General features: G+C 58.2%; 1 long non-coding RNA gene across 1 annotated transcript; it reads right to left on the minus strand.

Moving 5' to 3' along the window:
- Positions 1 to 15,463: 15,463 nt before the first annotated feature.
- Positions 15,464 to 19,983, minus strand: LOC113599119 (uncharacterized). The gene is made up of 3 exons (XR_003419852.2): positions 19,809 to 19,983; positions 19,136 to 19,209; positions 15,464 to 15,678 (listed from the first exon to the last, which is right to left on the minus strand). It is a non-coding gene; the product is annotated as an uncharacterized LOC113599119 (long non-coding RNA).
- Between the last annotated feature and the right edge of the window lie 1,227 nt (positions 19,984 to 21,210).

Consider the following 21,210-nt stretch of genomic DNA (forward strand, 5'->3'; position numbering starts at 1 on the left):
CGATGCAGGGCTCGAACTCACGGACCGCGAGATCGTGACCTGAGCCGAAGTCGGCCGCCCAACCGACTGAGCCACCCAGGCGCCCCAATCAGGATCCGTGTCTTGATCCCAACAGCAGGGACCAGTGGAGTGTTTTGAGTAGAGGGCAAAGGGCCGGAAGTAGGGTGGTGTGATCCGATCTGTGTTTCCACATGAACCCTCTGGTGGAAGCAAGGTGAGCTGTGATGGGGGATGTGGTGGAACAGCATGATCCGGAGGCGGGAGCTCTCACCTCGGCTTGGAGGGTGAATGATGGCCTCCTTCTCGAGCAGGTGGAGGAGGAGGGGGAGGTGGGAACAGTGAGCACCCCCACCTGTAGGGCGTTCACTCCTTTGTCACATTTATCGAGCACCACCTGCAGGCCCTGTGTTCGGTGACGGGGCAGGAGGGTGCATGGGAACATAGTCACTGTCCTCAAAGATCTTACAAGGGAGGGACCCCAACGTTCCTAATGTCGGGAAGGGCCGGGGCCCGTGGGATAGTCAGCCGCTGGCTTACAGCTGAGAAAGAGAAGACCAGCCGGGGCCCCTGCGGCTGCCAGCAAGGGAAACCCCATTATCCCAAGGCAGTCAAGGAGTTTGCTGAAGGACATTCGGTACAGCCACGCCTCACGGGCCCCAGAGTCATCGGGCCTGGGCGTCCATCCCCTTCCCTGTACAGTCGCTAAATGGTTCCCTTCACCGTGGGCTCCCACACTCCTCCACAGCTCCCAGCAGCTCTGCAAGGCTCACGGCCTCCTGCCCACGTCGCAGATGAGTAAACACAAATTCAGAGAGGTGAAGACACTCCCCCAAGGTCACACAGCCACAAATAGCAGTGCCCTGGTGTCCGTGCCGCTAGTGATGCGCGAGCTTTGAGGATGTTGACCAACCAGACCTTGACTTTGGTGGCAAGGAAGAGGCCCCTCCCCTCCCCCCTCCCCCCACTCAGCCTTCGGACAGAGGAGGCCTGTTGCAGAAATGATAGCTAATGCCCATTTAGGGCTCACTGGGTGCCACGCACAGGCCCCAAGCATTTCACACCCACCAGCTTATGCCCTCTTGACGATAACCACAGAGAGCATATTCCAGCCGTCCGCGGTGTGGAGGAGAGCCAGGAGCTGAAGTCTCTGGATACTCATCAAGTTCGAGAGTCTTCTGGTTGGCCGGACAGTCCTGCCGGCCTGGCCAAGCTCTCTGAGGCTCGTGCCGTCAGCTGCCAGCTCATCGGCGGGTTGGCCTTGCTGATGCTGGCTGGTTTTCGTACGTATTCTGAGGCCTGATGTGGTCCTCGATTCTCCGGCAGGTGGGCCCGGGCTCTCCCAGACGGAGGTTTCGCGTTTCCAAGAATGGGAACAGAAGTACACCGAAGCCCCCGGGGGCACAGGCTTGGAATCGGCACACGGTCACGGGCCCGAGCAGGTCACCGGGCAGCCCTCGTGAAGGGGGAGGGAAGAAGTTGCACTTTTCGAGGCTCGTCACAGAGGGTGCGGCAGGGTGGGCAGGTGGCGCATTTTTGCCGTCGGTCCCCCGGAAGGTGGGTGTCACTGTAGTTGGCCCTAATTTCCAGATGGGAGCACCGGGGCTCAGATGGGCACAGCGACTCCCTCCAGGTCACACGGCTACGAAAGCTCAGAGGTGAGGTTTGAGCCCAGGTCTGGGCCCTTCTCGATGATCCTGCTGCCTCTTGAAAGCCACGGGCAGGGAACCCTGGGGCCCTGATAACGTGGGGCTTCCAGGATCCGGAGCAGAAGGCCGTTGGGATGAAGGAGGCCCCAAAGCCTCAGGGGGGCCTCCGGCAGCAGGAAGAGAAGGGCCTTTCTCTCCCCAAGAGCCAGAACGGCTCCCCGGCTGGGTGTCAGACCTTACCCGGCTCTGCCAGGTCCCAGAGGGCACCAGACCCAGCTCTGCTGCCACAAGGAGGGTCCTCGTGACGCGCTGGCCCCTGGCATGGCTTTCTCCTACTCCTGCCCATTCATCCGAACACTCGGCTCAAGCGTCTCCTCCTCTGGGAAGCCCTCCCTGATACTCAGGTGAGTCGCCCCCTCTCCCCTTTGTGTTTTGACTGCACCCCGGGCTGTCTCTGGGTTGTCATTGCTGATTTATGTGCTGCTTTCCACCCCCAGGGTCTGTGAGGGCAACGAGTCTGCAGAGGGCAGGCAGACCGCCACCCTCCCCCCTGCCCACCTCCAATCACCTCCCTCTGTTGCCTTCCCCGGGCTGCTGCGCTTTGCCCATCTTACCCCCTGGTGTTTCCTTGGGGCCCAGAACGCTGCAGGGCACAAAGCAGGATCAAAAACTTGGGATGGCAGAAAGCATGGAGGGAGGAGGAGGAGAGGGAGGGAGGGGAGGAGAGATAAAGGGGCTTCTGCAGGGCGTGGGGCAGGGCAGGAGGTGGAGGGGAAGCTTGCAGATTCCTAGGTTGCGAGAGGAAAGGAAACCAGCAAGACACAGACACTGAAAGTGGTCCCACCGTGACCTATGATATTTCGCTTAATCAGAAACAAATTATTCTGCGCCCCGGGTAGATCTAAGAGCTCTTCAGAGTTTGCTCTCGGAAGAGTCTTCTGGAGTGAAACGCCTCCCATGAGACCTATTTCGCGCCGGGCCATGAACGCCCGGATTCCGCAGGTCAGAGAACCGCGGCCCCGTGGCCTGGAAGGGGGGGTCCTGCCTCGAGCCCGCCTTTGGGTATCTGCTCCAGCCAGCTGTGTGACCTTGGACGGGTCACTCGGAGCCGCCGACCTCCGCGACCTGCCACCCTGCAGGTGCCTGGCCGGCGAGCCCCCCTCCCGTTCTCACCGCCCCTCTAACACCTGCGGCCGCAGGCCCAGGTCAGAGGTCAGGCCTGCCTCTTTGGGGAAGTCCCCTAGACTGGCCTTCTCTGGACTTGAACAGCTCCGGGGGCGTGGCCTGGAGGCTGCGTGCCGGGCTGTGAGGTCAGACCAGCTGGTCCAAATCCAAGCGTGTCCCTGTTCTAGACGGGTGCGGCTCACAGGGGTGACCGGCTGCGGTGACATGGATGGGCACTTACGGACGAGCGGGCCCCGCCCCCGGCTGGCAGCGAATCTGAGTCTGCACTTGAGCAAGCGCCCATGGTGGCCGGCGGGCACCTGCAGGTGGGAGCAGTCCTGTGGGAGGAGTGACAGCAGGAGTGACAGATGACCGGCGGCGCGGGGCGGGGGGCTGACTTTGCCAGGGCACCTTTGACTCTCAGACACAACCCCACGAAACCTGCAACAGACACACTTCCTGCCCGTGTGATGTGGCCCTTCCCTCCCCGTCTCTGGGGCTGCAGTGCCCTCCCCTGGAAAAGGGACAGTAACAGCCCCCCAGGGTTGTGGTGCAGAGCAGGGAAGTCATTTGCATACCGGTGGCCTGCAAGGTGGGGGGGGAGGGCACGTCCTGTTGTCTCTGCAGGGAGCCTCTCCCGCCCCACCGCTCCCTCCCCCACCTCCCTCCCGGGGTCCCCCCCACAGCCTCCCCAGCTGGCATTGCTGTCTTCCCGCCCTGGTTCTTTCCTTTGTAATATTTTGTGCTTCTCGCTTACTCGTGGTGTTTGGCCGTTTCCCCAGTAGCAGCCAAGAGCTCCCTGAGGGCAGGGGCCCCGGGGGTCTCGTTCACGGCTGCGTCCTGGTGCTCGGCGCCCAGCCCGGCGCCCCCAGGAGCCTGCGAGTGCCTGCCGGGTGAAGGGTTCGGACGGGGTGCGGGCTGGGTTGTATCCGTCGGGATGGGTGAGGTGCTGTGACACACAGCCCGAGTCCCCGTGGCTTCACCCAGGAAGAGCTGGTTTCTCTCCCACGTGAAGTCCAAGCAGGGGAGCTCCCCTGGGGAGCTGCTTCCTCCCAGCAGTGACGAGGGGATCCAGGCCCCTTCATCTGTGCTGACGTCATCGATACACTGGGCTTCCAGGCTCCCCAGGGAAGGGCAGTGAGTGAGGGGAAGGTCACTGGGTCATTAACCAGCTCAGCCCAGCGGGGACAGCGTCATCTCCACCCACGTTCCCCAGGTGCCACCCGGCCCCCCCTGGATGCCCGATCCCACCTGCTCTGTGAAAGAGGAGTGTGACCCAGTCGGCAGCAACTGTCCCCGGCCCTCTGCGGTGGCCGTGGAGGACTCCCGTCGCTTGGGTCCTCTTCCTGAGACCCCTGGGCGCCGAGCCCTGTCTCTGCCTCCGGCTGACGTGATACAGGGGTCAGAGGGCAGGAAGGGAAGGGGGGTTACCCGGGGGAGGGCTGCCTGTGCTGCTCCCCACACTTAGCTGGGGAGGGAAGAAGTTCTGGGCTGTTCTGAGCCGCCTGTGTTTGGAACCTTCTGCGTCTGCTGGGCTGCAAATTCTGGTGCCATCTGCCTGTGTTTCCAGCCCCAAAGCCCCAGGATGCAGAAATTTCCTTCTGTGGTTCTTAAGGAAAGTTTCAGCGGGGGTGGGGAGAGAGGAGGGAGGTCTCAGAATGACTTGTTCTCTGAGAAGGAGGCCCTGCCCTGCCCAGGGATGGCCAACCAACCAGGACGTCATGTATATCTGCCTCCTGCTGAGAGATCCAGTGGCCTGGAGGGACGAGGGCACTACCGTGAGTTCCTACCTCCCCCTCACCAGACTGGTGGCTGCCTGGGGCTGAGTCACCTGTCCCCAGTGCCCAGCGCGGGGCCTGGCACAGAACAGGTGCCCGTAAACACGTGCTGAATGAACGACGGAGTAAAGGAATGAGCCGTGATGGAAAAGGAGGAGCGGGAGGGGTGGAATGGGATGTGATGGTAGGCAAGGTGACCTCGGCGATAAGAGCTTTAACGAATTATCCTGTGGCAGGGACCCTTCTGGGATGGCCCCATGGTCCCCTGCCTCCCGGGATGGCAGGCGGGGCATGACCTGGGACTTGTTTCTCATGAACAGAATGCAGCCAAGGTGATGGATGTCACTTCCGTGTTTTGGTTACAAAAGACGGCAGCTTCTGTCTCGCCGGTCAGCTCTCTCCATTGCCTTCGTGGTGTGTGGGAGACACGCCCGTGGCGAGGGACTGAGGGCTGCCTCCAGCCACCAGCCACCCACAGCCTGGACCCAAGGCCCTCGGTCCGTGAGCTCTCGGGGAACAGCCCTGCTGACCCCTGCACGGGCCCACCGAGCAGGTCTTTCCCCAGTCGAGCCTTCAGACAACATCCTGGCCTCGGCCGACAGACAACCTGACCGTAACCTCGTGTGAGCGCTGAAGCAGAGGGTCCAGCTGGGACAGGGATGCCACCCCCAAATCCACAAAGAACAGGCGGATCTGAAACTCGGAAGAGCCTCTTGAGTACAAACCAGGCGTTTCGCTCCATTGCCCACACTCTGCTTCACCCTGAGCTCGTGGGTTCACCATGGGGAGGGGATGTGCCGACCGTCTAAATGCAGATGGCCTTGGGCCGTGGCGCTCCTGCCGTTCGCGTGGGGAGTGGCGCGGGCAAGTGCGGATAAATAGTAGCGAGACCGTGTCGGGTGGGAGCGGTTTCGGAAGCGGATGCTGGCACGGCTTCCCTTTCCCCGCCCCCACTGCTCAAGGGAAACAGACTTCAGGACGCCCACGAAGACAGCTCCGGAGAAGGACTTCACATCAGGCTCTGGGGCCGGCTGGAAGAGAGGCACTTGGGGGAAGGGCCTGGAAGGCTAGAAAACGAGGTGGCTTCAAGGGGACGGCCACCTGGGCCTCCCGGGACACCCCTTCTCGGGCAGGTGCTGGGAGAGGACCGTCCCTCCCTGCGGAGGGATGATAGCGCAGAAGCCCTGGCCTGAGGGTCGGGCCCCGTGGTGCTGAGGGTGGCTCTCTGTGGGCTCCCCGGGGGCCACCCTGGCCCCTCTGACCTCTCAGAGCCCAGCTGCAAGGCGCAGGGTGAGCTTTGAGGACCTGTCACTCTGAAACCCAGGCCTGTAAGAACAGGGGCTCCCAGTTCCCGCTGGTTTCTGTCTTTCCCTCTAAGCATCGGAGGACACTCCTGCCCAGTCCCCCAGCCCCGCAGGAGACGTGACCGCACCTCACACCCCACCTGGCTGGCACTTGTGTTACTCTTCAGGGGCAGTTGTACGGTTGTCAGCGAAATGCACCCGCTCAACACGGCCTCCTGCGAGCCGGGCCCAGCTCGCCCACATCCACATCCATCCTGCGCGCTCGCTGCCTCTGCCTCTGCCTGCAAGAGGTGCCCGTCGGGGTGCTGGTCCCGAGCCTGTCGCTGCGCACGAGGGGCCGACGGGGGTGGGGTGGGTGGGTGCGTGGCCCAGCCTCCCGGGCAGGCCCTTGTGTGGCCCTGATGCATTCGTGTGGATCCCGGTAGTGACGCGGATGCTCCGAGATGACAGCTGACCTGTGTCCCGTGCCTGCACCGCCTCGGGTCCTGTGTCGTCCCTTTCTTTTCCAGGCCTTTCTCGTTCTGTCTTCCAGCTGTGATCCTTGTCTGCGGCCAAAACCCTGAGGCCTGGGCATGTGAAGAGCGTTGCCCAAGATGGCACGACAAGGAAACGACTGGGCCGGATTTTGAACCCCGGAAGCTTGTGCCCTTAACACTGTCTGTATCACATGCCCTTCAGTGAGGCCCCACGACAGACCCAGCTTCCGCCGGGAGACAGCTCACCATGGCCATGCCGTGAGCACTGGGTTTCAGGTCAAGCTCCCGGATCCCAGGACCTGCCACCACCTGAGGCGCCCCTGGGTGACGACCGTCTGCCTGATGACGTTCCAAAGGTTTCCAGATCAGGGAAAAGGGTCTGAGAAGTCTGGGCTGCTGGTGGCTGAGGGACTGCCTCAGGGGTGCCGCTGGTACAGGGACACCCTCCCTTATTCACCCTTGTCCAAGCTGCCCCCCCTCCCTTCCCCTAGCGGGGAGGACAGCTCTGCAAACAGTCACCTCTGGTTCAAGCAGAGCCTGGGAAGTGTCACCCAGCTGGTCTGGGGGGAGTCCCTTCACCCTGGGGACAGAGTGGCCTCGTCTTGCAGCCTGCACACCAGGAGGTGGAGCCTGTGGGGAATGGAGCCCCCCCCCACCGCCTCTTGTGTGGAGACACTTCACCCCCTGGCAGCTAAGGGAGGCCTGACCCATCAGCAGCTTCGCAGTGTAGACAGCGGGTGAAGTGCTTTCAACACTCAGACACTCACTACTTATCTTGGGAAATCCAAGTGTTTTTCTTTTTTTCTTTCTTCTTTTTTTCTTTCTTTCCTTTTTTTTTTTTTTTACCCTCTCTCCTTTTCTGCTGCAGGCTGCTCAGGGAATAGCAGTGGAGAGGCGAGGGGTTGACACGCAGGGAAAACACAGGTTTGGGAGATTCGATCAGGCTCCTGGGGCCGTGCTCCAGGCTGAGCGGAACTGAGGGGCTGGGCAGCCGGGACGTAGGCTGAGGGGCAGGCAGGGAAGACGCAGGGGTGCAGCTCTGGGAGAGGCGGCAAGCCACCACGTAAGCTAGTTCCGGTCTTGCACCTTAGGACAGAGGTTGGAGAAGGAGGTGACAAGCATTTAGGGCAGAATGGCCCTGAAACCAGGTCCCGAGAGACCCCTGGGCTATAGAGGACCCTCCTGCCCACCCCGGGGTCTCCTCCACTGCTCTTCAGCCACCAAGGGGGGGGGGGACTGTGCGAGCCCAAGGGACAGGGGACCGTGGGGCCCTGGAAGCCCCACTCTGGGACCCTGGGATTCTCTGCCCAGATGGCCCTGAGCCCGCCTTTGGGTATCTGCCTCCCCTCTGGCCTAGGTCTGGGGTCTGAAGGTGGCCCCAAGGGTGAATGCCCCCAGAGTGTCCACCCCGGGCCCGAGGGACAGCTTTTGCGGTGGGATGAGTCACTAAGTCTACAGTCAGATTAGGCCCCCAGCAGAATTGCCACATCTCTGCTTCAGTCCCCACTGTCGGGGACCGAGCTACTTGGTTCTCTCTCCTCCTCCGAATCTAACACGGCTCCAAGCGGTGACCCGGTGAGGGCTTGTTCAGGGGTCATCAGAGAGGGTCAGTGGCTGTCCCGAGGGCCCCCAGCAATGGGGTGGACAGACACCCCTGGGTCCTGGCCTCGCTCAGGTCAGGGCTCTCCAGCCACGCTGTGTTCCTGTCAGAGAGCCTCCTGTGGCCTTCAGGGACCTCAGGAAGACCCACGGTGAGAACTCATGTGTGATCCTTTCGAACAGTACTGGGGCTTGGTGCCCCTCCAGCTAGGGCTCCTCGGGGCGTGGGGACCCCCTGTGGCAGGCGCTCTTCTAGGAAGGGGTCCGCACCAGGGATGCATGGCTCATTAGCCAGAGCCTGGAAGGCTCTGCAAAGTGGATGGTCTGCTGTGTCCCTGACCACCCCCTTCTCTCATGCCCCCCACCCCCCACGCGGTCACCCTGCTCTCCTGAGACATGTGGTGGCTTCCACTGCTCGTCAGGCCTTGAAGAGTCTCGGGTCCACCCCATCCCGAGATGCTCCCGGCACAGCTGGCGGGGAAGCCGGCACACTTAGCTTCCAGGTCGGGCGCCGGGCTCCTTCCTGGACTCAGAGCCTCCGCAGGTTCTGAGATTTTCCGGTGAAAATCTCTAAGCAGCTGTTCATCGGTACCGGCAGCCGCAGCTCAGAGTCGAAACCGTGGGAGGTTCTGTCTGCAGGGAAGGGAGAGGGCTGAGGAGGCGTGAAGGCTCTGGGCACCCCCACTTTCTCCGAGTCGCACTCTCCCCTGCTGGAAAATGGAGCCCCTAGTCCCTGCCCGCAGGATGAGGGAGGACGCAGCGTGCTGTCCCCTGTGTGCCCTCCAGACCCACCTCACCGCCTCCCCTGCTCCCTGCAGGGATGCAAGGACAGGGCCCTGTGCCCCCCTGGGCCCTGGCTTCTGTTGGGTCCTGGAGGCAGCAGAGGAGACCCAGGGCGGGAGGGGGAGGAGTGTTCACTCCCCGGCTCCCTCCCCTCGAGCCCCCGTTGGCCTTGGCTGCAGTCTCCTGTGGTCCCAGCTCCTCTGGAGGCCCCTGTCCCCGTGGCCGCCACGCTCTTGGGGGTCTGGTAACTGCTCCTTCTCCTGGCCCCTGCAGGCCTGGGATGGACAGGCTCCCCACTGTTGCCAGCCCCACCCCTCCCTGGGTGGCCCAGCAGCCCCTGCGGATTTCCTCTATCCTGTCCCCGCCTTGGTGATCCGGTGACCGTCCCTCAATTAAACCCCCTTAAGTAACCTCTCCTGTCTGCTCTCGACTGACACATGGGCCAATAGTCCAAGATCGGGGGATTTGCTTTGAATTTCCGTGAGGAGAATGGCGTGGGGGCATGAGTGAGACCCAGGAGCTGCTCTGAGTCTCGGGGAAGGGAAATCAGGAACCAGCGACATCCCGCAATTCTGAGCGTCCTGCGTCCCTACAAGGCACTCACTCCAGCACTAAACCAGCTAATGTAATCCTCGGGCTTTGTCTCCACCTAATTGTTCCGGCACCCCCACGCCCCGCTAGTGTGCACGAGCCCGGGCAGCACTGGGAGGTGGGCTTCCCGGGGAGCAGGCCCCGCTGAGGTCCCTGGTCCTGGCCTGTGCCCCGTCTCTCTGGCCCCGGGGTCAGGAAGTGAGTGGGACTGAGGAATTGGATCTCTGGCGGGCGCAAATGCCAGGAGGTTGGGGTGTCTTTTCCCAGTGGGCCAGTTTTGTGTGGCAGAAGGATTAGCTGTGGGACGCTGGACAAGTCGCTCCCCCTGTCTGAGGCCTTGCTTTCCTCCTGTGGGAAATGGGCTCACGCCTGCCTCACAGGACCGATGTGAGCCCTGAGGGAGACGACACCCACGGAGCCAGGTGCTGGGCCCGGGCCCCAGCAGGTGTCCACGTGGGTGAGCCCTGTCCACCCCGCAGAGAGCTTGGCATCGACAGCGCCCCTAGAAGCCAGCCCTGCGTCATTGTGCCTTCCCCCTAGCCATCTCCTCTCCCCCATCCGACAGTCCAGGCGTTGGCCAGACGGCCACCAAGTCCCCTTCTAGCCTGACGGCAGGGGGGCCCTTATCTCCTTACTGAGCAGCAGCCTCAGCCCTAGCTCTCCCCACCGCACCCCAGTCTCGTGAGCATTCAGAGCCCCTGGGAGCCCCCCTGCTCATCTCCTGGAGCTGCGGGAGGAGAGGGGACCGGCAGTGACCAAGGGCCCGCTGTGTGCGGGCCCTGGGTTCCCAGGGACAGATGTGCCCTGTGCCCTCTGAGTTCACGTGTGAGCAGGAGGGCAGGAGACAGAACCCCAGGATGGACACTGGACACGCCCCCCTCCCCCCCAAGGAGCAGGACACTTACCTGGGAGACCCGGGGACAGATGGAGCGGGGCGCACGTGAGCGCAAGGGGAGGCTGCGCTGGCCCTCCGGCCCGTCAGCAGAGGCAATACTTAGACTCTTACAAAACAGGCAATAATTAGACTCCTACAGAAGTCCTCTTGTTTCTCCCCGGGGCCACGAGCCCTTCAGAAGAAGGGATGTTTCCTGCCAGGTCGCCCCCGAACACGCGTTTGTCACAGGCTATTGTGTAAATCCATTTTTGGCCCATTGAAGAGATGTGATTTATCCACTTGACTGGCCTTAGCGCTCCTTCTCCAAACTCGCAAAATGTGGCTGCTAGTAGGAGTCCAGAGAGGAGCTATAAAACATGCGGGGGCCAGGCACGCGGGCTCTGAGCCGCCTCGGGCTGTAGGGGAGAGTCGAGGGAGGGGCTAGGGGGTCACGCCGCTCCGGACAGGACAGGCGTCAGTCCCCAGGGAGAAAACGTGTGCTGTCAGAGAAGGAAGGGCCAGCTCAGGTCTGCTCCCACCACCAGGCTTACTGAGGCCCTACTGTGTGCAGGCTTGGGCGCAGTGGTGAGCGGGGAGCGCCCTGCCCCCAGGAGCCCAAGTCCAGAGCGGGGAGGCAGGAAGGACAGGACAGGACAATGACTTGGGACAGGAATGCGCCAGGCGGCTCAAGAGGTGTGGGGCAGAAAGTACAACAGGATGATGTTCGGAGTCTGGCTCTGGGCGGGGTGGGCAGTGCCCATGGTGGGGCCGGTCAGCGAGTCTTTGTGAACCTGGGAGCTGAGGCCGGAAGAAGGAGGAGGAAGAGCCATTTGAGAATCAGAAGGATGGGCAGTCAGGTGCCGGGCGAGGGCAAGGGCATCGTGGGCCCTGCGGGGCGAGCTTGCTGTGGGAGCCTGGAGGAAGGAGCCGTTAGCTCCACCTGGTGGGAGCAGAGAGGACCTCAGCCAGGGAGTGACACCTGAGCGACCCTGATGAGTGCTGAGAATGTCACCGGGTGGGTGGGGAAGCAGCGAGAGACACAGACGGAAAGATTCGGACCTGGGCGGGTACGCATCGTGGCAGAGCAGCGGCATCGTGTGTGGCTGCGGGCTTCCACGTGAGGCTGGAGGCGTCCGGGGTTGAGTGTGGGGGGATGGGACCCTCTCCCGAGGCGAGGACACCCACCATTTGAGCAGCACACAAATTACAGTCCTCAAGGCTGTCTGGCCCTGTGACTTCTAAGGCCTCTTCCAGCTCTAGAAAACTCCAAGCCAGCAAGGCCGCCTCTGGCTTTCACGGATTGCCCGGTGACGGACTTGCAGCATTTGGCTGCGTCTGTCTTTGGCTTCCTGTCTTCACCCCAGTCATCCAGAGGACCTCCTGCTGCTCCTGCCCTGAGCCCTGGCCCAGCGCCCTGGGGAACAGCACCCCGCACCCCCGGAAAGCCAGCCCCAAACAAGCAGCCCCGAAGCAGCCTCCCTCTCCTATTTTAGATCAACCGGCCAGGCTTCCTTCTGGGAGCAGCAGGCGCTCGTTTCTCTCCTGGGCTCACTAGATCGGTAGGACCCCGCGACTCTCCCAGCAGGCGACAGAGGGAAAAGTTTCCAGAATTTCAGGCCCTTTGATGGAGAAAGTCTGCCTAATAAATGATTGAGAAGAACCCCGGCTTCCTGAGAACTATCGCGAGCAGTGAGGGCGCCCGGTTCTCCCAGCAAAGCAGAGCCTCGGAGCGCTCCGGCGGAGGTTGAGAAAAGCCTCTGCTTAAAGATGAGTCAGGAGGGGCGCCTGGGTGGCTCAGTCAGCTAAGCGTCCGACTTCGGTTCAGGTCATGATCTCGTGGTGCATGAGCCCGAGCCCCGTGTCGGGCTCTGTGCTGACAGCTCAGGGCCTGGACCCTGCTTTGGGTTCTGTGTCTCGCTCTCTCTGCCCCTCCCCCACTCACACTCTGTGTCTGTCTCTCTCAAAAATAAATATCAAAAAAAAAAAAAAAAAAGATGAGTCAGGAAAGGCAAGCCGGCTGGGGCGGGGAAAGCCTGGCCACGCCAGGGGAAGGCCGGTACAGAGAGGGCACCCGCTTCAGGTAAGGATGCACTGGACTCCAGACCTGAGGGCTGCTCTCACTGCCAAGGGCTTTATGATCAGGATCTCATTTTACCCCCGAAAACCCCATGCGGTGGGGCTGCAGCCCCACTGGACAGAGAGGGAAACTGAGGCATAGGCAAGCCAAGCCCTTTCCTGAGGTCTCTGTTGGTGAGGACCTGGCCCCCAGCCCATCAGCTCCAGCGGCACACTCCTCACCTCTCTGCTCACTTAGTGGGCTTCCTGCACCAGCAGGATCCTGGAGGGTCAGGTCCTCCTGAACCAGAAATCTGTGCCGTTGTGGGAACAGGATCCTGAAGCCATGAGCTTGAGTCTTAGCCCGTTTGCGGCTCTGGAAAAACGGGGATAACAATCCCAAGGTCATAGTCTATTGTGGGGGTTGCAAGGGCAGGTGCGTGTGACACGTGGAGCCTAGGGTCCTGCACAAAGTAGATACTCAGTGCGTCCTGAGTATTACCTAAGATCGTGCCAGCTGCTCCAATAAAGCGACCCCCGAACGTATAATGGCTCCAATGCCACTCCAAAACCAGTGTGCTGGACAGGTGGGTGCCAGGCACCCGGTGCCAGGAGGCTAGGTCCCGGATAGCTCCTTGGGGGAGGCACCCACCAATCAGGACTCGGTGTCCGGCTTGCTCCCCTACTCTCCTGGCACCTTCTTGGTTTGCACGCTTTGCTACCGCAAGCTGCTAGGTAGGAGAGGCCCCATGGCAAGGGACAGAAGACAGGTGTCCCTCTGCCGCATCAGGGAGGCAAAAAGGCAAGGAGTTCGTGGGAGGTCCTCAAAGGCCTGAAGTGGATTGACATGTGTCACTTCTGCTCACACTTAATTGTCTGGGATACAGTCATGTGGTCCCACTTACCAGCAAAGGAGTCTGGGAGATGGAGTCTTGCTGTGTGCCCAGAGAGAAGAATAACCATATTTGGTGAACAGGTGAACAGTCTCTTCCATCTCTGGAAAGGTGAAATGATGTCCCGGGAGACCCAGAGGGTTAGTAGCAGAACCCCGGCTCCTGAGCATGCACTGAGGCCCCTCGCTCCTCTCTCTACATGTCACATTAGAGTGAGGCAGGATCCCAGGGCTGGCGAGTGGACCCAAGACAAAGGCCCACCCGAGCAAGGGGAAGGGAGGCTACCGATGGTCAACGTGTTGTCTCAGTCTCCTTGTAGGAATCATGGGTAGGGGCAGGGAGCCACAGCTCCAGGGCTCTCGACTGTGAAGTTGGTCCAGTTGCAGAGTTGGCCTCAGGGCCCCCTTGGGATCAGTTTCCTTGATTTCAAATGAGGCTACAGCAAGAGGGCACCCCACAGGGGGTCACTTGAGAGAGAAATGAGATCTTTGATGCCCTCATAACTTGCCTTTCCCTCTTAGGATCTTGCTCCTCTACTGGGAAGATAGAATGTGGTCAAGCTAAGTTACTTTGGATGATACTGGTTTCAGGGGTTCTTCCTTCCCAGAGGACTCAACAGGAAGCCTGTGACTACAGAAGATGATTATACAGTTCAGTGGTTTCAAATCCCTGCCATCAGACACAAGGAAAATGACATTTGAAGATGGAACACCTCATAAATACATAGAACCCCAAAACCCGGAAATCCCACCTCTAGGAATTTAACCCTTGGAAATATGGATGTACATGGAGAGCTTTTTCATGTAGGATGTTGATTATGACAGCCAAAAACTAGACACAATTTACATGTGTTATTACCACAGGAGTTGGGTAGAGTTCTGTATGGTCCATCCATTCAGTGGAAAAGTAGGGGCAATGATTCCACAATTCAAAATCATTGTGTACATATGTAAGCCATTTTGACAATAAATCATACTCATAAAAAAATCATTGTGTAGAAAAGCATAAAATAACAAGGGAAATCTTTGTGACATGTAAGTAAATGTAATCAGAAAATTCTAGAACAGAATGTGTACTATGCCCACCTTTCTGTGTGGAAAACGTGAACATATAAACACGTTTGACAGAAGTTATTTTTGGTGGTGGCATTCTGGTTTTTCTCTTTTCCTTTTCACCTACCTGTATTATCTATAATGAACACATGTAATTTTTCTGAGAGAAAGAAAATGTTCTTAACATGAAGGTTAGCATTTTGTTGTCCACAGGACTGGATGATACCTAAGGACAAGGAGATCATGACCTTTTTGTGATTTTAAATATTGGACATGAACAGTGTCTGAAAATGAGCTGCGGTCACTGGAGGACGGTCAGGACTTCCTTCGTCTTTGAGATCCATGAGAATTAGTTGCTTATTTAAAAACATCTTAGATTGTGGCTTTCTTATCCCTGCAGTCCAGTTGTACCTTCCTGAGATAATAAGGATGTCCTCTTGACTGAATACATGTCAAGCATTTCCATCACGCTGCATCAGTCAGCTAATGCTGTGTAACAACCACACAGTAATAAGCATGCGTTTCTCACACGTTGGCAGATTAGCTGGGAAGCGCTCAGCTGCAGGTTTTGGATACGAGGGCATCTTCTTCTCATGGCAGTGGCAGAGGCACCCCTGCCCACATTTCGTTGGCTCAAAGAAGGGACAAGCCAAGTCCAACGTCAAGAGGTCCTGAGGTTCACTTTGCCTTCTGTCAGAGACACCATCCCGTCACGTGGCAAAGTGCCCAGGTACAGGGAGGGCGAAGAGGATAGAACAGAACCTACCATCTACCACCCACGAGTGGTCGCTTTGGTGAGGTCATGCTGCCAGATGGCTGAACGCACACGTTTAAACTAACATTACGCCTCTACGGGTTTGAAAAGGAATTCTTTGAAAAGCATACTACGAACGAAAGGAAAATTAAAATGACTAATTCCGTTACCTACGGATGGCCTGTTAGGATCTTGGTGCATTGCCTTGAAGGCTACACATCCATCCACGTCCATCCACTCCAAGAAGCATCAGCCTCTACGTGTGTAACAAAAGTAGCATCACATTTGATTTGGTTTTTATCCCACCTTTTTTTTTTTTAAACCTAATCTCATTCCGTGAGCTTTTACTTGCATTAGGAACCATTCTTTAGAAACAGGCTTTTCAGATATGTGCAATAATTTACTCTAAAGATGTGGTGCTATTTCTGGAGACGATCCCCTGTGGTTAGATATTTAGGCTTCCGGGTTGTATTCTGTTACAAACGACACTCTAATGGACGTCATGGAATACAGTCGTAATCAACATACACTGAGCTTTTTCATACACCTGCCTCCACGCCAAGCACCTTCCACGAACGACCTCATATAAGCCTCAAGCTTCCCTTTCCGGTAGGTCCAGCGACGATCCCCATTTACAGATGACAAACCAGGGCACGAAGACAATAAGAACTTGCTCAGGGTCAGGCAGCAAAGCATTCAGCCAATAGAGCTGAAACAGAAATCCAAATCTGATTGGCTAAAGCATCTGGTCTTAACCACTCAGCTAACCTCCCTTTCTGTGTACCTCCCTGATGATGGCTTTGGGACTAACACTTCGAAGAAAGATCACTGGGTTTGCACACGTTAAGGCTGTCGGCGCACGTTGCCAACACATCTTCCGGAAAGATGTCAATTCAAACTACACCAGCAGTCTAGTCACTCATGGGGGTTACCTGTGTTGCTAGACCCTGTCACAAGTGATGAAGTGATGAGAAGACAGGCCCAGCCCCTGCCCTCCTGGGGTGGCTGGGGTCCCTACTCCAAGGGCAGGGTACGGAAGAGAGAACATTGTACGGTCAGAAAAATAAAGCTGAGGGGTACAGCCGTGACCGGCATGGGCCTTGTGGGTGGGTGGGAAAGGGTCTTCGTGCCAGATCGGCTTATCTTGGAGGCCTTCTCCGAGGAGATGGCCTTGAGCTGAGCTCTGAATGGCCAGAAAGGAACATCTGGGAAAGAGGCTCCAGGCAAAAGATAGAGCAAATGCAAATTCACCAAGGTGGGTCAGACTCAGAAGTTTGAGGAACAGGAAATGGCAGGTTGGTCTACATCCGGGTAAGTGAGGGAGACAGGGCTGGGGGCAGTCAAGGGGCAGGGAGGGATCAGGGAGACCTTGCGGACCATGGGGCGGAGATCAAGTTTTATTCTAAGTGTGGTGGGAAGCCTGAGAAGGCAGCGGCTTCGCGGGTCTGAAAATTAAACCTGCAGCCTCCCCTTTAAGAAAAGGGCTTAGGATTAGGAATCAAAATCGGCTATGCAATTTAATATTTATTCTGAATGAGAAAAGAAATCACAGTAAACTGCAGGTTTCAAAAAGCCAGCAATTACCGAAAACATCACAAAATGTAGGACCCCCCCGCCGACTATAGTTTTTTACTTGGAATCCTCACACACCTTCCCGGCTTTGTTCCCTCCTCCCCCCCCACCCCCTCGCCCCCCAACCCCGAACTGTTTGGGCCACGTCCGCCCTGTTCCCGTTTTCGTAAGACAATGATTTTTGTAATGTCATTTTCTGTGGAGAGACGGGGAAGTGAAGTCAGGTTGTCCTCCTGAGGAGTCTGATCGTAATGGCTTTCTACATTGACAGAGTTAACACGTTTTCACCTTTACGACTCGCTATGGATTATGTCATGCAAATTTTCGGGATTCTTGTCAAATCTGGGGAACCTGTCAAGATCCTTTTATATGTGAGCAGTGAGCTTTCATGGGCCCAGCCAGTTTTCCTTACAGTGATAATCCTAATTAATCTTTGAGTTGACAATGCTTATTAACCACAGGGCTTGGGGCCCCACCGGGGCCTCAGAAGGGGTGTGGAGGGTGAGGAGTCCCTGATGCTTAAGCTTCTTTAGTCTCTGGCAAGGCCACCTGTGTCTGCAGTGTTCTCATGGGAGAGGAAGATGGTCTGATCACTGGGCTGCTGAACAGAGAGAATAGCAGACTCTGGGGGCAGGGAGGAAGCCGGGAGCCAGTGAGGGGGCTGAGTGGAGGCTCCAGGCTGGCAATGGCAGAGGTGAACAATTTGGGGGGCATTTGGGACGTGCTGATCTGGGGAGGGAGAAGGGAGGCCTTGAGTAGGATCTCTAGCATGTCTACTGTTTGACATCTCCCTTCCTCCCATGTTCTCCGGGGACTGAGGCGTAGGCATGCCTCCCTCCCTGCGCACCATGGCTCCTCACACAGAACCAGAGCCTCACCCCTGCCACCGTGAGTACAACCAGGGGGACCAACAGGACATCAATCAATAATGACTCAAAGGGGCGGCCAGGCCCCAGCAGAGCCGGAGGGGAGACCTCGTTCCGCGAGCGGGAGAGAAGACATTGCCGGTGCATTGGGACCCAAGTTCTCCGTGATAATAATTGTCCTTCCAGCTGGACACTGACCCCCGGAGGCCGGACGGATTTCAAAATAGAGTTGATCGCAGTGGGGAAACTCTGCCTCTCACGCCCCAGCCAGAGAATAAAGGTATTTTCATAAGGCATATTGGTCGCATTGTTGAAGGAGGAAAGAGAGCTCTGCAAGGCCGGCCGAGAGGAGGGTGGGTGTCCCTGCATTTGGGCTGAAGTTGGGGGTCATCGGTGCCCATGAGTGGCCTCTGTCAGCTTTGAAGGCACTGCTCTTCCCACCTTGGACCCGTGGCCAGGGCCACCTGTGCTGAACCCATGCACCCACAGAGTCCATACGGGCTGGGCCAGGCACAGAGTGGAGGGATGAGGCCAGCACAGGACGGGCAATGTGAGGGGCACCGGGCGGGGGAAGATGGCCCCAGGAGACATGGGTAATGTTTGTTCTGGTTTGATTTAGGATGGAAACTCACTGAAAACAGAAAAAAAAAAAAAAGGCAATGAAAAGCTGGAGGGAAAAAACAATGACAAACCTATCTTTCATGATACAAGTAGAACCAAAGGCTGAGTGGCTGGGGATCAGAAGGTTAAGGCCAGTGGCGCAGTTTTAGATTGGGAGGAAAATCTGTGCCTCGATGACAGGCTGACTGCTCCAGATTAAACTGTGTCTCCCCCAAAGCCATATTCATGCTGAAGGGCTAACCCCCAGCACCTCAGAACGTGACCTTATTTGGAGGGAGGGTCTTTGCTGCGGTCATCAAGTTAAAATGAGGTCCTCAGAATGGGCTTCCATCCGGAATGACCAGTGTCCTCAGCTAAAGGGCGATCCTGGGACAGACACCTGCAGGGCGAGTGCCGTGCGAGGCTGAAGGCAGCTATGGGGGTGATGCATTACAAGCCGAAGGACGCCAAAGGTGGCCAGGAGCCTGCCAGGAGACGGGAGAGGCTGAGACAGATTCTCCTCACAGCCTCACAAGGAGCCAAGTCAAGCAGCACCTTGACCTCGGACTTGCAGCCTCCAGGCCTGGGAGATGGTAAACGGCTGTTGCTTGAGCCACCCGGTGTGGTGCTGGCATGCAGCCCTAGCAAACGAACACGGGGACAGTGGATGGCAGACGTGAAGGAGGGCAGGAAGGTGGCCAGGCAGACGCTGGGGAAGAACATTCCAGGCGGTGGAACAGCCAGTGCAGAGAGCCAGGGAGAGGGACTGCTTCAGAGGCCATGGTGGGGGTACAGATCATGGGCCACTGTGCACCTATGGGCTCCACACTGAGTGCAATGGGAAGCCACAGCAGGATGTGGGCCTCCCATCCTCACAGGCTCGCCCCGCTTGCAGGGTCGAGAAGAACGAATGGGTGAGGGGGGTGCAAGGGAACCGGGCAGGGGAGGGGGCTACCATTACCACGATGCAGGAGAGAACGATGGTGCCGTGGGCCCCGGGGGCGCAAGCCAGGAGATGACAGGGGTCAGGCCCTGGGCCTGGGCTAAGAGAGGAGCCCCCAGCGTTGGGGGTGGGGTGGGGACGTGGAGTAAGAGGTGACCGCACTGCTTCGGGTCCTATCCATTCACGGGATGGAATCGTTGAGCTCTAGTCAGGAAAGGCGAAACCTCACCTCCACGGTCCTTGAAGAGCTGGCGGTGACCTTTTGATCAGAGAGAGGACAGGTGAGTTCACGGGACTCAGTTCTGCAGGTCAGCATGGTGGGGTGATGAGCCGACCCAGCAGCAGGCTGGCAAGCCAATGACACTCTCCACTCCTGGTCCCCTGGGAAAGACGCCTGACCTGGAGACCTACTGGGTTTTCCGGGAACACATCCCCCTCCTTGCCCTGGAAGTGGAGACAGGCCTCCAGGGCACGGGAAATAATGCCTTTGCTCTGCAGGTGTCTGAGGCGATGAACCCAAATCGAACTTAAAGACAACTCAGCTCCCTCCCCTCCCCCCCCCCACCATAGATGGCTGCCCCACTGGAGTGGCGACCGGTCACACAGGAGCCCCGCACAGGAAGTGCCTCCCTGCTAACAAGACAAATGGGACACGAGCAAAAGAGAGAAGAAATCACCCATTATGAGGGATTACCCGAGACCCGGGGCGGGGTGAGAAACCACCCAAGCAGAACCGACAGCCTCGAGGTTCAAAGGCAATTATCAATGGAGATCACCGGGTGAGAGAAAAGTAATGAGCGGCCGTCCCTCTTTGGAGACAGATGGGACAAAAGAAGGCCTTGCAAAGGTGAATGTCACCTAACAACCAGCCAGAAGATCCATCAGAACTGGAACGACGTCCACCAGCGAAATGGAGAATCCGCTTCGGGAAATCACTCAAGTGAAACCAGGAAAACCCCAAGTGGTAACGACAAACATGATGGGGATGAGGGACGTGGAAGGCGGAGCAAGGAGGTGCAGGGCGTGCGCAGTGTTGCTGAGGAACAGAACACACGCACACGGAGTGTTCAGAGAATTCTACCGTGTTCTGCTGCTCCTGCCCACGTCTCATGGGCACCTGCTTTGTGGCAGGCGCTGGACCAGAAGTTCAGAGGCCAAGTCAGCTTTGGGCCAGCTATCGGCAAGCAATGCGCTTCGTTTGAAGAAAACAAGCGAAATGCTAAACATCAAAGTAGGAATGGCTTCCGGGGAGGGTGGGCTCATTCAGTGAGTACTGTGTCAGACACTGCGGGGTATGTGTGTGTGTGTGTGTGTGTGTGTGTGTGTGATCGGCGGCTGGGAGTTCTTCCCAACCAGCAAATGATGGAGCCAGAATTCAAAGCCAAGGGGGTCTGTTGCCCAGCTCATCCTCTTTGTCCTTGAACGTGCTGCCTCCAGCCTCACATCCCCTCTGTAAGGGAGGCACTGGCGACGATAAGTCCTGGCTGTCTTGCCATAAGGGCTCGTCACGAGGGGTCTGGGTCTCACTGGGGTGGGGAGGGAACGGGACCCGTACTTGTGGGATGGGCGCAGGTGTATGAAAACTGTCAAGGGACGGTTTTCGAGCCCAGGAGCGGGGCTTGGAGGAGCCATGGGCTCATTCGTGGAGCAAACGTGCTCCAAGGCAAAGGCTATTTGCAGGTGAACAAGGGAGCATCTCTCACATCACAGGCCGGGGGGCCAGGATGTGCCGAGAGACTGACCGGGACCATGAACCATGGGAGGGGGCAGCGGTGAGAAGGGTCAAGAGCTCAGTCCCTGGATTCCACAGTCATTACTAGGCTGAGGAAGGAACCCGGGGGGACACCATCAGAGTGGCCTCAGGGAAGGAGACAGAAACCAGGTGGGCAGAGGGAAAAGGGAGGGCCAGGAGAGCAGGGGCCACAGAAGCCAAGGCAAAGGGTGGGGAAGAGGCCTCAGGTTCCAGGAAGCTGTGGGCCAGAGTGAGGACTAGGGGGTGAGAAGTCATAACGAAGAAGGCAGTCGCAGCAGGAGGGTGGGGACAGAAGGCACTTTGCAAGAGGTTCAGGAGCAGGTGGGGGGTGAACAAGCAGGGCTTCCTGAGGAGCAGGGGCCCCAGCACTTGGGCACCAGCCCTCCACTCCAGCCCACCTCCCCGGCATGTCACCAACCACCTGCCACAGTGGGACAAGCCTGCACCCCATTCCCCACTCCCGCTCCTGAACAGCCAACTTTGCACCTCTGTGCTGGGCTCTCGCAC

This window comes from Acinonyx jubatus, chromosome C1 (genome assembly GCF_027475565.1).
Source record: "Acinonyx jubatus isolate Ajub_Pintada_27869175 chromosome C1, VMU_Ajub_asm_v1.0, whole genome shotgun sequence".
Classification (NCBI taxonomy): domain Eukaryota; kingdom Metazoa; phylum Chordata; class Mammalia; order Carnivora; family Felidae; genus Acinonyx; species Acinonyx jubatus.